The following is a 14,940-nucleotide window of genomic DNA, read 5'->3' as shown; positions in this document are numbered from 1 at the left end:
TACATATACATTTAAACTTAACCCTCTGACAATGTAACTGACTTATTCTAAATTGGAGGCAAGCAAAGCCTGAAGTAAAAATATGTAAAATGTCAGGGTCAAAATGGTAACTTTAAATTGTGGTCTCAATTGTGACCTATGTAAAACTTGATTCCTGAGAATTATATTATATTGCATATTGCAGTTAGAATGTACTGAAATCATTTTGTAGCATTTGCTCTTGGCTGAGTTTATATTAAAATGAAAGATTGTAAATCTAGATTGATTTTATAATATTTTAGATTTCTGATAGTTTAAGATGTCTGTAGATTACATTTATATTAAAAAATGGGTTGAGAAAATCATTGGTACTCTAACTTGCTGTTGCCAGTTTTCTGGCCGCCTGCTATTTTTGCTTCTGCTCCCTTATCTCAACAATTGCCTGTATTTGGTCAAGACTGGTAAAACCAAGTAATGGCATCCAAATACATATAAAATACACATGAAACAATATGAAAATGGCAAATAACTCAGGAGGAAAATGGGTAAAATATATGAATAGGCATTCCATACAATAGAAAATATGAGGTAGCCAAGAAACATGAAGAAATATTCAGCATCATTAACTGGCAAGGAAGTGCAAACTAAGACCACAATTAGATGCCATTTTATACCCCAGCATTAAAAAGTTGGCATTACTACATGTTGGAGAGGCTGTAGATGTGGTAGTTCCGCTACTACCTGTTGGTAGTGAAGTTATAAATTGCCAGACACACTTTAGGGAAAGTAAAAATTGGCATCATGATGAAAAGTTAAATTTAAGATTACTCCCTAACTCTTAGGCATGTACTTAAGAGAAACTCGGACACATATGGAACATGACACGTGTTAGAACTTTTATAGCATAAATATTCATAATAGCAAAACAAAACAAAACTTGGAGGGGAAAATAAGCTATTGACAAGAGAACGGATAATTAAATTGTGGTATGTTTGTACAATGAGTAGTATTCTGCAGTGAAAATGAATGAACTACAACTATATGCAACAACATGGGTGAGTTTTGGAAACATAATATTGAATTAAAAAATCAAATCCTATAAGACAGGAGGATAGATTTTGATACCATTTTTATAGAATTCAGAACCAAGCAAATGTATTGTTCAGGAAGATGTACCTATGTGATATACTGTTTAAAGAGCAAAGTAATGATAAACACAAAATACAGGATTGCAGTTACAGGGAGTGGCAGGGATAAGGGAGGCAGAGCATGGAATGGAGGAGGAGCAAATTAGTAGAACAATACCAATAACTTACCCTTAGGTTCTTGAGTTGGGTGACAGTTATCTGGATGTTCATTCTATTATTTTGCTTTGAATTTTAAATGTTCCAAATAATTGTTGTATGTAGTAATTAATATATTAAAAGATAAGCCATAATCTGAAGTCATAATTTAGGAGACATGTCATTACTTCTACCCACTCTCTACTGCCACCTGAATTCCTAATAGCACTCAGTATTTCACTAGAATTATCTTGTTTTAAAGCTTTCTGTCTCTTTAAGCCTCTATGTATGTGCCATCTGGCAAGTGACTCAGTAAAAACTTATTGGATGAATAACCAGATCAATGATTTAAGGAAATAATTCAGGATATTTCTTAGAAACTACCCAAGAGGTAGACTTTTAAAGAGTACTTTTCCTTAATCTGATTTAAAAAATGGGCAAAAGATCAGAATAGACATTTCTCAAAAGAAGACATACATATGGCACACAAACATGCATGAAAAAGTGCTCAGTGTCATTGATCATCAAAGAAATTCTAATCAAAACCATAATGAGATACCATCTCATCCCGTTAAAATGGCTTTTATGCAAAAGACAGGCAATAACAAATGCTGGCAAGGATGTGGAGAAAAGGGAACCCTTGTACACTGTTGATGGGAATACAAATCAGACATTATAGAGAACAGTATGCAGGTTCCTAAAAACCTAAAAATAGAACTGCCATGTGATCCAGCAATCCCACTACCAGGTTTATACTGGAAAGAAAGGAAATCAGTATATCAAAGAGATATCTACACTTCCATATTTATAAGCACTGTTACCAATAGCCAAGATTCGGATGCAAACTAAGTATACATCAACAGATAAATGGATAAAGAAAATGTGGTTCATACACACTGGAATACTATTCAGCTGTAAAAAAGAATGAGATCCTGTCATTTGCAATAACATAGGTGAAACTGGAGGACATTACGTTAAGCAAAATAAGCCAGGTGCAGAAAGACAAACTTTGCATGTCCTCACTCATTTCTGGGAGCGAAAAATTAAAACAATTGAACTCATAAATAGAGAACAGAATGTTGGTTACCAGAAGCTGGGCAGGGTAGTGGGTGGGACAAGGGTGGGGATGGTTAATGGGTACAAAAATATAGTTAGAAAGAATGTAGAAGATCTAGTATTTGGTAGCACAACAGGGTGACTGTAGTTAACAATAATTTATTGTACATTAAAAGTGACTAAGTATAATTGAAACGTTCATAACACAAAAAAATAAATGCTTGAGATAATGGACACCCCATTTACCCTGATGTGATTATTACATATTATATGCCTGTATCAAAACATCTCATGTACTCTATAAATCTATATATTTAAAAATGAAAAAGAAGGATTTTTCTTCTACTTCTAGCTGGGTTTCTGTAATATAAGAACCAGCCAGGTAATGAGATAGACCAGCAAAACTGGATTATTATTGGTTAGGTTTTTGAATAATTACCTGTCTGTTGAAGGCAATATTACTGGTTTTGTTTGAACTATAATAATATGATTAAAGAGTTTAACAAATAAAGTTATATAACAAAAACACATAGCTCATCTAAAAAGGTGAATGTCATTAAAGATGATGCTATTCTTTGGTATAACATTTTAGAGTTAGAAGGCCCCTAGGAATTAGTCTAGGCTCCTCATTTTTGAATTAAAGAGCTTTAGGACCAAAAATGTGTTTGACTACAATATAGACTTGTTGAGAGCAGAGTTACTAGAGGCCTAGAAACTAGATCTCATGATTCATATGCTAATGTTTTCATATTGAAATATTGACTGGTAAATGAAAGGAAACATTTATATATCCTGTATAAGACAACCCAAATAATTTGAGACTACAGTGTGACCTTTGAATGAGGCAGCAATTTTTAAAATTTTAATTTAGAACAAATCAGTTCAGCTCTATACCACATTTATCTTGAGATGCATGACAAATACACCTAGAGAAATAGCAAGAATTTTTTCTCCAAGAAAAATGGCAGTGTGGTCTGTGATATATAAATGAGTCCTGGACCAGAAGTGATAAGGGTTGAGTTCTGAATCTGGCTCTAACACTAAGTAGCTGTGTTGTCATTGATTCTTCCCATAACTTCTCCAGGTCAAAGTTTCCTTATCAGTAAAATGAAGAAGCGGAATCAGATGGTCTATAGAGAGCAGCTTTAAATAACTTTATATTTTTCATGGATTTTTAATAGCAAATTTAATCTATTTTAAATGAAGTGCTATATGTTCCATTATTAAACAAGCAAGACAGCAAGTAAGGAGGTAAAGAGAATCAGTAGAAAATGAATGACTCATGATGCATATTCTGAACATAAACTGAGTTTTCTTTTCCTTTTCTTCATCAGGTATAATACTTCTCCACATCTGCTTCAGGAAGAAAGTGCCTGCCATTCTTATCATTTCTAAGCAGGTTCATGCCAGCCCAGAACAGAGAATCAGGTCAGTTTTAGGATTGTTTTATTTGTTGAAAAAGGAGCTAGGAACAGAATGGTGATTGTCTTTGCTGCGTTATTGTGCAGCAGCAAGACCAGTGACTTGTGATTCAGGAGTTGGGTTTCAACCGTCCTTTACCACTGATGACTGGTAAGCTTGGGCAAGCCTTCTTTGCTTGTTGGCTCTTAGTTTTCTGCACCAAAACAGGGCTACATTATAATAAGTTATCTTCAGTTTCAATTTTGGCTTTAAATCAACATTACTTTTCTTGTAGATACCTACAGATGATAAAAGTCATATTTTTAAAGCATCATTTCCTCTTGTTTTTTCCTGGAAAAATCTAGTTGTTTTTAAAGCACATGCTTTGGAACTCTTTAATCCATTGTATTGTAGTTTATTTGAGTGACTAGTTTAAGGAATACACTATCTTGTGAGGCCCTTGAGAGCACTGTGGCTATCTTAGTTTTAATGTTTTACTTTGTTGTTATTAAAACGTTTATTTTTTACATGAGGTTATTAGTTTTTCAATAATGTTCTTCAGCTTTAGATAGCGTACCTTTTTGATCATGTTGGTTCTCCGTTGATTGCAAGTAATCAAATTATTGTAACCAAAAATGGGAAAACTTTTGGGAGTGTCCCAGGAGATGCCACAGGATCCAAGAACAGAAATGCAGCTGGACTGCACAATAAGAACCCAGTACCAAAGACAATAAGATTTCCTGCAGGCTCTCAGCAGAGCGTCTCTTTTCTGCATGTCGATCTCATTCTTCTCTCTCTCTTTGGGAACTAGCTATCATCACATTTCTATTCTTTGTGAGGTGAAGCCTGCTTACCACTGCCTCCCAAGCATAATACCTTATAATCCAGATCCCAAAGAAAGGCTAACTAAGCACTCGATACTAATTTGCCGGAACAGAATTTGATTCTTCAGTCAGATATCTTTAGACAAATTGTAGCTTAGGACATGGTAATTTAAAAGCTTTGCATTGGCTTTCTTTGTTTTAAAGCCTGTTCTCTGAAAAAGATCTCACTTATTCCTACTAAAATGTGGATAACTAGTAATAAGATGTAGTAGTACTTCCTCCACATGTGTGGTAGTGTCCCCTTATCAGAGAGGGATATGTTCCAAGACACCCAGTGGAAGCCTGAAACCACAGATAGTAGGGAACCCTATGTATACTATATTTTTTCTATACATACTTACCTGTAACCAAGTATAATTTATACATTAGGCACAGTAAGAGATTAACAATAACTACTAATAAAATATAACAATTATAATAACAAGTATTACAATGAAAGTTATGTGACTATGGTTTCTATCAAAATATCTTATTGTGTATAATGTTTTTGGATTGTGGGTAATTGGAACCATGGAGGGTGAAATCATGGATAAAGGGGGAATATTGTAATACTTTAAAGATTTATCCATGTTATTGCATTCATCTATGTTACCTGGCATTAAAAAGGATAAAACTTCTGATACTTTTAATGCTGGGTAGTATTTCATTGTTTGGATAGTCCACAGTTTGTGTATCCATGCACCAGTTGATGGACTTTTATTTGACTTTCATGAATAAAACGGTACAGTGCAATAAGATATTTTGAGAAAGGAAAGCTTTTTCATTTGACTTTTTGAGAAAAAAAGATTTGAATATAGGAGACATACTATTAGGTACCCAGCTCAGCTGCCAACTATGATTTTGGGTGAATTACTTTTTCTCTGTGCACCTGAATTTATTCAGATCCTGGCATTGCCACATACTAGCTTTGTGATCTTTACTTCTGGACATCAATTTCTACATCTTAAAAAAGGAGCAGATGATAGTGGTAGCTCATGGTATTGTTATGAAGAATTAACATATGTATTCAAACAGTTCCTGGCACATCGTTATCATTATCATCATCAATTTTTGAAATGAGTAGATTAGATTATATGACTGCAGAGGTCCCAGCTCACTAAAATATCTGTGGTCCTAAGATTTTCTGGTATGGACTAATATTTTTTTTCTTAATAAAGACCTTGGGGCATCTCCTTGAGTCCTAAATGGAGGCTAACTTTGGTATTGTTGATAGAAGTTATTTTGAATTAAGTATATGTGTGCTATCTCTTGCCACATACATTAGTTTGTTAGGGCTGCTATAACAAAGTACCAAAAACTGGGTGGCTTAAATGACAGGAATTTATGGTCTCACTGTCTGTATGATAGAAGTCTGAAGTCAGTGTTGCAGGGTTGGCTCCTTCTGAGGCCTCTGAGGGAAGGATTTGTTCCAGTCCTGTTTTCTTGGCTTTTAGGTGGCTGTCTTTTCCCTGTGTCTCTGTGCATGGCCTTCCTTCTGTGCATGTCTCTTGTGTCCAGATTTTTTTTTTTTTTCCTTTTTGAGTGAAGTTTCTGTCTTGTTGCCCATGCTGGAGTGCAGTGATGCGACTTTGACTCACTGTAACCTCCGCCTCCTGGGTTCAAGAGATTCTCGTGCCTCAGCCTCCTGAGTAGCTGGGATTACAGGTGTGCGTCACCATGTCCAGCTGAGTTTTTTGTATTTTCAGTAGAGACAGGGTTTTGCCATGTTGGCCAGGCTGGTCTCCAATTCCTGACTTCAGGTGATCCACCCGCCTCAGCCTCTGAAGTGCTGGGATTACAGTTCTGCATGGCTGGGGAGGCCTCAGGAAACTTACAATCATGACGGACGGTACATCTTCACTGGGCAGCAGGAGAATGAATGCCAGCAGAGGAAATGCCAGACACTTACCATCAGATCCCATGAGAGTCACTCATTATCACAACACCAGCATGGGGGAATCCTCCCCCATGAGCCGATTGCCTCCACCTGGCCCCGCCCTTGACACATGGGGATTATGGAGGTTACAGTTCAAGGTGAAATTTGGGTGGGGACACAAAGCCAAACCATTTCACTGGGTATCCCTTAATCCAGTCATGTTGACACCCCAAATCAACCATCATCATACTTGGAAACTAATTTTATGGGTTCATTTTGTAATTCTTGTTATGGAAGGTAGTATAGTTGTGTTTCTGGAAGTGAAATTTGACCTAGTTGGCATTATCTGTAGGAGTTATTCTATAAGGGGTGTGTGTGTAACATGTGGAATAACATTTCTTTAGTAAATTTAGTCTAAGAAAATCTCAAGTTCATGGAGAAAAGATTCTTTTTACAAACTTCATTAGGGTAGATGGAGCTTATACTTCTTAACCATATGATGACATGATTTTTACATGATTTTACAAGTGGTTATTTTTATAAGTAGTTGTTTAATTATAATTATTTGTGAATTACTGTAAATAGAATACATTTAATAGTAAACAAACACCTCATTGTTAGAAACGATGAGACATTTTTAAGTCTCACTAGATTTGGACGTTTAAGTCATACTATACAGAAATTGAGTAAATATAATTTAATAGGATTTCTATGTGGTTTTCTTTTTCACTTGTTAGCATGGTTAGCAGAAGTCATATATAGATTTAAGACTTTCTTTTGGTCCACCTATAGTGGACTGGGGAAAGCATTCTTATTTTTGAACAATTGATAATTTTTTTTCTTAGAAAAAACTGTTGAATTGATGGCAAAGGGGAAGGTCTGTTGAAATGATTATGGCAAAGGGGAAGGTTTAAGCTTAAGCTCTTAGGATGCTGTTACCAGGATACTGAGCTGAGAGTTTTGTTTTGTAATATACCTTCTTTTTATTATGAAAACTTCTAGAACTGGATAGATTTACGACTAGATTTTAGGCTTTAGATTCTTTGAAGAAAATAATGTTGCAAATTTTATGGTTTAGAAAAACATCACCCAGAAATGAAAGTCTGTGTCAAATGTATTAGAAAGAAGACATGTGTTGAGAGAGTTTAAAAAGCTGAAAGGGAACTCAGGAAAATGTAAATGAGTAAAGATACTTAATGTGAAGTTTAAATTACAAAGTACAAAAAGTTCTTATAATCAGAAAAAAGTAAGTAGCAAAATAAAATTGTATTACTAAATAGAATTTTAGGATTTTAAAATCTAATTCAATTTTCTTTCCTTTGAACAAGTGATACTTACAATTTAAGACTTAGAAATACTAATCTTTTTAATCACCACTTTATCTTCTGTTGTGAAACTTTTTTCCTTTTTCTGTAGACTTTTGATTTATTAAATAGAGCCTGATGTTTGTATGGCCACATCACATTGATTTTCAACCCTTAGTATCCCTTACTTAGCACTTGTTTTGGGGACAAATTATACATTGATCTTTATCAACAGTATGATTTTAAAAAAGGTGTATTAATAAAGCAGATATGAAAGTGAAAAAATTGCAGTGTAATATGTGTTTTGTTTGGTTAAGGTCTCAAACTTAATCATGTTTTCTAGTTTAAATCATATTACTGCTTACAGCTTTTTTATTTTTTAATTTTTTTAGACGGAGTGTCACACTGTCACCCAGGCTGAAGTGCAGTGGTGCGATCTCGGCTCACTGCAACCTCTGCCTCCTGGGTTCAAGCAATTCTCCTGCCTCAGCCTCCTGAGTAGCTGGGATTACAGGCACCTACCACTATGCCAGTGAATTTTTTGTATTTTTAGTAGAGACAGGGTTTCACCATGTTGGCCAGGATGGTCTTGAACTCCTGACCTCATGATCCTCCCACCTCGGCCTCCCAAAGTGCTGAGATTACAGGCGTGAGCCACCACACCTGGCCTGCTTACAGCTCTTTACCCCAGGACAGATTTTCTGATATCTTCTTATTTCCTCATCTGTAACATGGGTTTATTAGTAATACTTAGAAGTATCAAAGGATTAAATGTGATAATGCTTATAAAGGACTTAATACTGTGCCTGGCACACAGTAAGTAGAAGCTAAATTTATATTAGCTGCTATTTGTTGTTAATAAGCATCACTTTTTTTTTTTTTACTTCATTTTTACTTCAGAATTTTTGAGATTGAAATATAAACAAAATCATGTCCACAGCAAATGATCATATATATATATATCCCTTGGTATTTAGTTGATTGGTTACATATTTTATTAGCATATTGACTTTATTTTTTCACTTGATCTTAGCCAAAAGCCAAGAAGTGATGTTTATTTTTGAAAAATAGAATAGAGTCTGCATAAAAAGATATAAGTTTAAAGGCATCACTTAAATTATTGACTTACAAAGAAAGGAGAGAAAAAGGAAATAGAGGGAATAAGTGTGTTCTCTTTGCTTAGGTCAGAGGTGATATTTTTGTAGTCAATAAGTTCTTAAAAAGTACAAGCACTAGGATGTCAAGTTTTCATTTTCTTTTTTAACGTTAACCACTAGCCCCCCTTTTCTGTTTCTTATTTTGTTTTGTTTTCACATAGGGGAAAGAAGTGGGGAGAAGGGATGCCTTTTCTCTTCATTGCCTTATAAAGGTCAAGTCATTCCCTGTGGTCCTGTGAGTGTCCCTTGAGGGTGCCTCAGTTTTATGAATATCTCTACTAAAAGGCATCTTTACATGGATTAATCTGGTTGTGAGATGACTAAGGCCCCTTGGTTGCATCCTAAGAAAGCTAAACTCTTTCTCCTTTTAGAAAAAGGATCTATGCCTAAGTAAAGTGAAATATGGAATTTGAAATGTAAGTGATATAGAAGGAAAAAGGAAAATTAAAAAAAATCTGAAATACAGACTCTGAAGCTGCTTATTATCGTCTTTGTGTGTATTGGGTGAGGCACCTAAAAAAGCCTAGCCGAGGATCGTATTTTGAAAATACAGATTCAGTATTTTTTGATTGAATGAATAATTTTTTGTGAATATGCCTATATTCCGGATTGAAATATGAGTTAAAGAATTACCAGATTTCAAAACATATAGGGAAGGAAGTACAGGTTCTTTTTAGTCTTTGCTTGCTTTTTTAAACTTAACAAAGTAGTTAGTTTGAAACTACTTTGTAAGTTGTTAAGTTTTAACTACTTTGTATTTTCTATAAAAATTAGGATATTTTGATTCTTGCCTCCTCCAAATAGCTGAAATTATTTATAATGGTCTCCTTCCCTCCCTTCTACCTCATCATTTCTTCTCTTCCGCTTAATTTTTGACCTTTCAGCTTGGTTCTCTTATTTGATCATACTGCATGTTTTGTAGGAAGCAAATCATGTATCATACGTTTATGATGCAAGAATTGTTTTTCTCCTTAACAACATCTCTAGCTGTTTCTTACCTATATAATTGCCTAGTCCAAAACAAGTTTCAAAAAGCCCTATAAGAATGTGTTTTCGTAGTCATCTCTGAACCAGTGATGGTTTAAAATTAAAACTTTTTGAGATGATTTTTTTTTTTTTTTTTAAAACCTTTGTCTTCTTCCAACATCAGTAGATAATCCTAATGCTTTGCTGTTTCTGAGTGATGAAAGGACATTTAGGGATAAGGCTTCCTTCTGTGGTCAGGAGTTACTGAAACCTTTACAGAATTTTATCAAAAAACAGAGTATCCCTCATGAAAAAACACTTCATGGTTTGTTATTATGGAGGCCCCACTATAGAATTAGATAGTCTAGGCGATGAGGGTTTTTAAAAATATGAGTTTATCTTTATTGCTCCTGTTTCTTGGATCATACATTTTTATGTTTTTTATTTCCTGTACCTATTAGAGAGTCTCCCTGTTGAAGGAATTCAGTTTTATAATGTTATGAATATGTTTGAAATCCACCCGTTACCAGAATAATAGCTAATTATTATTAAAAATAATATTAATGGCAGCTCACATTGACTGTTTCCTAGGATTTTTTAAAAACACATCATGTCATTTATTTTTCTTATAATCCTATGAGATAGATTCTATTATTATTATTCTAATTTTATACTGTTGGACAGGAGAAGTAACTGACCCAACGTCACAGGATTAGCAATGGCAGAGCCTGAATTCCAACCTAGGAGTCTGGCTCCAGGGCCCATGCATTTGACTGCTCTCCTATCCTGCCTCTCTAATACATGAAGAAAGACATTGCTTATTTCTTTCTCTACCCTAAAAGGACATAAGGCATTTTTATTATATTTGAATTTATAGTTAAAGCTGATAGTCTGTGAATATTCATTAATATTAAACACAGGTTTCAAACATTTTATTCTATTGCTGATAAAAGTAAGAAAATGCACACTAATAAAGAAAGTTTGGACCAGAAATGATTTGTTCTATCTTCGCAAGTGACTCCAAAGAAGGTTACCATCCTACTTTGGGAAGAATGTATTGATTAATAATTGAATCCCAAGTGTTGCTATGTTCTAATCATATTTTTGGTATTTAGTATGGTAATTTAACTCATTTGTTTCTTTGGAAGTTTACATCTGTATCTACATAGATGTCCATATTTACCTTCCCGCCTCACCCCTGATGGCTGTTTTGAAGACAATTTTCCTGGTGACACATACTATAGAACTCAGTACAGGAAGTACAGCCAGGCTTCTGAGGACCTAAATATTTTTAGGTGCCTCCTCTCCTTTTTCTGTAGTTGCCTGTGTTTTTTGTTTTTGTTTTGTTTTGCTAAATGGTCTCTACTTTCTTATCAGTGTACAGTGGTCAATTGTGAGTGTTAAATTCAGCTAGCCTATAGTCCCCATAGATAAATAGCTCATAAAATTCTAAATTCTAACTTGCTAAGGGAGAGAACCCATTTATCTCACAACATGGAGGATGTCTAACACTGTGCAGTCAGCTATCGTTGGAAGAGTCTAGTTAGGTGTTCACAATAAAGTCCCTTTTCAGTGAGTAGGGAAAGGGCAGTTTCTCTAAGAAGGGGTTATGTGCAAGAAGAAAATAAATACCTTTAGTATTTAAATAATTTTAGTAATACCCAAAGAAAAAACGTTTTGATACACGTTTTTAATTTGAGTTAACCCTTTGCTTCTTCTTGCCTGCATGGATGTTGGGATTTTGTGGAAGACTTATTTTCATAGCCTTTAGCTTATTCATCTGGAATGGGAATACATTTTAAGTCTAATTTAATAGTGTAAAATGGTGTGTGAACATAAATGAATGAGGTTTTCAGTGGTATCTTACGTTAGAACTGTATTTTGAAGAAGCATAGGTTTGTAAAAAACTTGTTTTCTCTGAAGTGTATTTCTGCAAAAATGTGTGGTGACCGTAGCCATCTTTCTAACTTTCTTTAGGTTCATTGTACTCCTCATTGTCTGCATGCTTTGCCTAAGGCCTGGGTCTCAGGGTGATTGGACCATTTAAGAATAAGACAAAAGTACTTACTACGTAATAAATAGAAAATAACATCTGTGAGATTGTATAAGGTATATGCAAATAACAGATTTTTATAAAAATACAATTTGCTCCTTTACCCTCTGTTGACCTTGGTAAGACGTTCTAATGAAAACTATGAAAAACATGGTTTAAGAAAAGATTTGTGCAGTATACCCACACATTATCATATTTGGTACCATGGGAAAATTATATGGTTTTATACTTAAAGTATTGGTGATATACATTTGTTTATGGAAGGAAAAAAAAAGAGTAGAGTTGTAATTTTGTGTATTCTTCCTCAGAACCTGATTAGAGTGGTAACCCTTTTAAGATTTAGCAGTTAGCACTTTGTAGACTAAGAGGAAGTTGTTATTTCTGCTCTATCAATAATACTAGATATCTAGGTTGGGTGCAGTGGCTCACGTCTGTAATCCCAGCACTTTGGGAAGCCGAGGCGGGTGATCACTTGAGGTCAGGAGCTCAAGACCAGCCTGGCCAATATGGTGAAACCCCATCTCTACTTAAAAAAAAATACAAAAATTAGCTGGGCGAGATGGCGGATGCCTGTAATCCCACCTACTTGGGAGGCTAAGGCAGGAGAATTGCTTGAACCTGGGAGGCAGAGGTTGTAGTGAGCCTAGATTGTGCTATACTCCAGCCTGGGTGACAGAGAGAGACTCCGTTTCAAAGAAGAATACTAGAAATCTGAAAACAAGTGTAGACTGCCCAATGGATTAATCTCCCCCTTACCTTTTTAAACCGAGTTTTGTATTTTGAAAAATTTAAGCATGCAGAAAGGTTTAATGAATAATACAGTGAACATCTAAACACCTTCAACCTTGATTCAATAATTACCAACATTTTGCTACATATATTCTTGTGGAATATGTTCATTTTAGAGAGGGGTGTGATACTGCTGGACCATTTGAAAGTAATTTCAGACCTTATGACATTTTACTCTTAAAAACTACATACTTTTATATGCATCTCATAGAAATAAGGACTTTGTTTACATGACCACTTATTAATTACCATATGTAAAAAAGAACAATAGTTCTGTGTTAAATTCAGTCCATATCTTAATTCTCCAGTTGTCCTCAAAACTTCCTTTATAGTTTTTTTCAAACAACAATCTAGTTAAGGTCTACATATTGCATTTGCTTATGTCTCTTTATTCTTTAAAAAATCTAGATTAGTTTCCCTTATCCTGCTTCTCTTTTCACTATTCATCTCTTTTTCTTTCTGTCTTCCTTTCTTTTTTGATAATACTGACTTTTTGAAGAGTCCAGACCAACTTTCTTGTAAAAATCCACATTGTCCATTTGTTTCTTCCTGGGTCTGCCTAGTGAAGTCAGAAAGTATTCCTGCCACAGGAGCAGGAAGCCACATGAGATATATTTTTAAAAACTTCCCAGGGCATTAGATAGTGACTAGAAGTAGTTATTACTTGGTTGAAGTTAACAAATGGGAACAATTAAGAGAGGTTTCTTTGAGGCTAATAGAGTAGAAATTGGAAAATAATAGGAAAAGAAAGAGGTTAAAGGAAATGCATATGGCACTGAGGCATGATACTAGGTGAGTTACTTAATAAAGAGGGAAGAGACTTGGAAATCATAGTCCTCAGCACCTAGAGGGTTAATTGTCCATTCTGTGCTAGCTAAGTAGCTGAATGAGTGAATGAAGAAACACCTTTAGATTTTCTCTTCTGAGCTTAACTACTACTGGAAAAGCAAAGGAAGTTGTGAGCATTAAACCTTTTGTAGGAATGCTATGAGGTTTTCCATGGAAGTGTACATGTAATAGTATATTGTACTGGTTCTTGCAAATTTTCAAGGGCAAATTTGAAGCCATGATCTTGTACTTTGGCTATATCTTTATGCTTTATAATGATTGTGTAGGTACTGTAGTTGGAAGGTACTGTAGTAGGAAAAGTTTTAGAAGCACAGGATTTTAGTTTTAAATGCTGTTTCTACCACATACTAAGCTAAGCAGCCCTGTTCAGGTATACGTTTTCCTCTGACCGTTTCCTCCTTTGTGATGATGAAACAACATTGTGTAGGTGAAAGAGCAGAGGATTGGGTGTAAGGCAGACAGACCTGTTTCTAAGGCCTGGTTTTTCTGGTTTCTAGCATGTGACCTTGGGCTACTTAACTTTTCTTATTCTCAATGTTCTGTTTTGTAAAAACGGAATTGATAGTATCTACTTCATGTGATTGTTGTTAGGATTAAAGAGATTGTTCATGTAAACCCTGAATGTGGAGCCTGGCATATGGTAGGTATTTGGCATATGTTAGCTTTCTTCCCAGAAGGTTATTGTGAGGATCAAGTTAAATGGTCAACTAAATGTGAAATGCCTTTGTAAAGAATAAAGTCCTACACAGAAAAATTAGCCAATGCCTAGGAAATAGAATATGGATATAAAGCTGTGTACGTATTTCTATTCATTTTACATTGTAGAAACCTCTGCAATGATAGTGTCCTAAGAAATATTGTAAATGCTAGAAAATAACTTTTCAGAAATCTACTTTTTAATAAAATAGATCTAATTGTTAGGTATTAAAATATTGCAATTAATTTTTTTTTGTATAGAAAAAGATTCCTTTAATCTCTCAGGGCTGTGCCCTAAAATCATTGTGCCTATGTGAATGTGTATATTTATAGCCTGAGTGCTTCCCCCATTAATGTAGCTTTTAGGAATTTATTTATAAAAATTTTTATATTAACAAAAAAATAAGCTGATCACAGTTTTTGCAGTTTGGCATTAGAAAATAATATCTAACTCACAATCATAACTCATTGCAGCCTTGACCTCCTGAGCTCTGTCGATTCTCCCACCTCAGCCTCCTGAGTAGCTGGGACTATGGGTGCATACTACCCCAACTGGCTAAGTTTTGAATTTTTAGTAGAGATGGGGTTTCACCATGTTGGCCAGGCTGGTTTTGAACTCCTGACCTCAGGTGATCCACCTGCCTTAGCCTCCCAAAGTGCTGGGATTA

General features: G+C 34.9%; 1 protein-coding gene across 1 annotated transcript in view; it reads left to right on the top strand.

Annotated features, from left to right (window-relative positions):
* Nucleotides 1-3,654: 3,654 nt before the first annotated feature.
* Nucleotides 3,655-14,940, top strand: part of WDFY3 (WD repeat and FYVE domain containing 3) — a 288,646-nt gene continuing 277,360 nt past the window's right edge. The window contains exon 1 of the mRNA XM_011985448.1: nucleotides 3,655-3,746. The gene's annotated coding sequence lies outside the window, so the exon portion shown is untranslated. The remainder of the gene's footprint in view (nucleotides 3,747-14,940) is intronic.

Source organism: Mandrillus leucophaeus, unplaced genomic scaffold (genome assembly GCF_000951045.1).
Source record: "Mandrillus leucophaeus isolate KB7577 unplaced genomic scaffold, Mleu.le_1.0 Scaffold283, whole genome shotgun sequence".
NCBI classification, from domain to species: domain Eukaryota; kingdom Metazoa; phylum Chordata; class Mammalia; order Primates; family Cercopithecidae; genus Mandrillus; species Mandrillus leucophaeus.
This window is presented reverse-complemented; position numbering and strand designations above follow the sequence as displayed.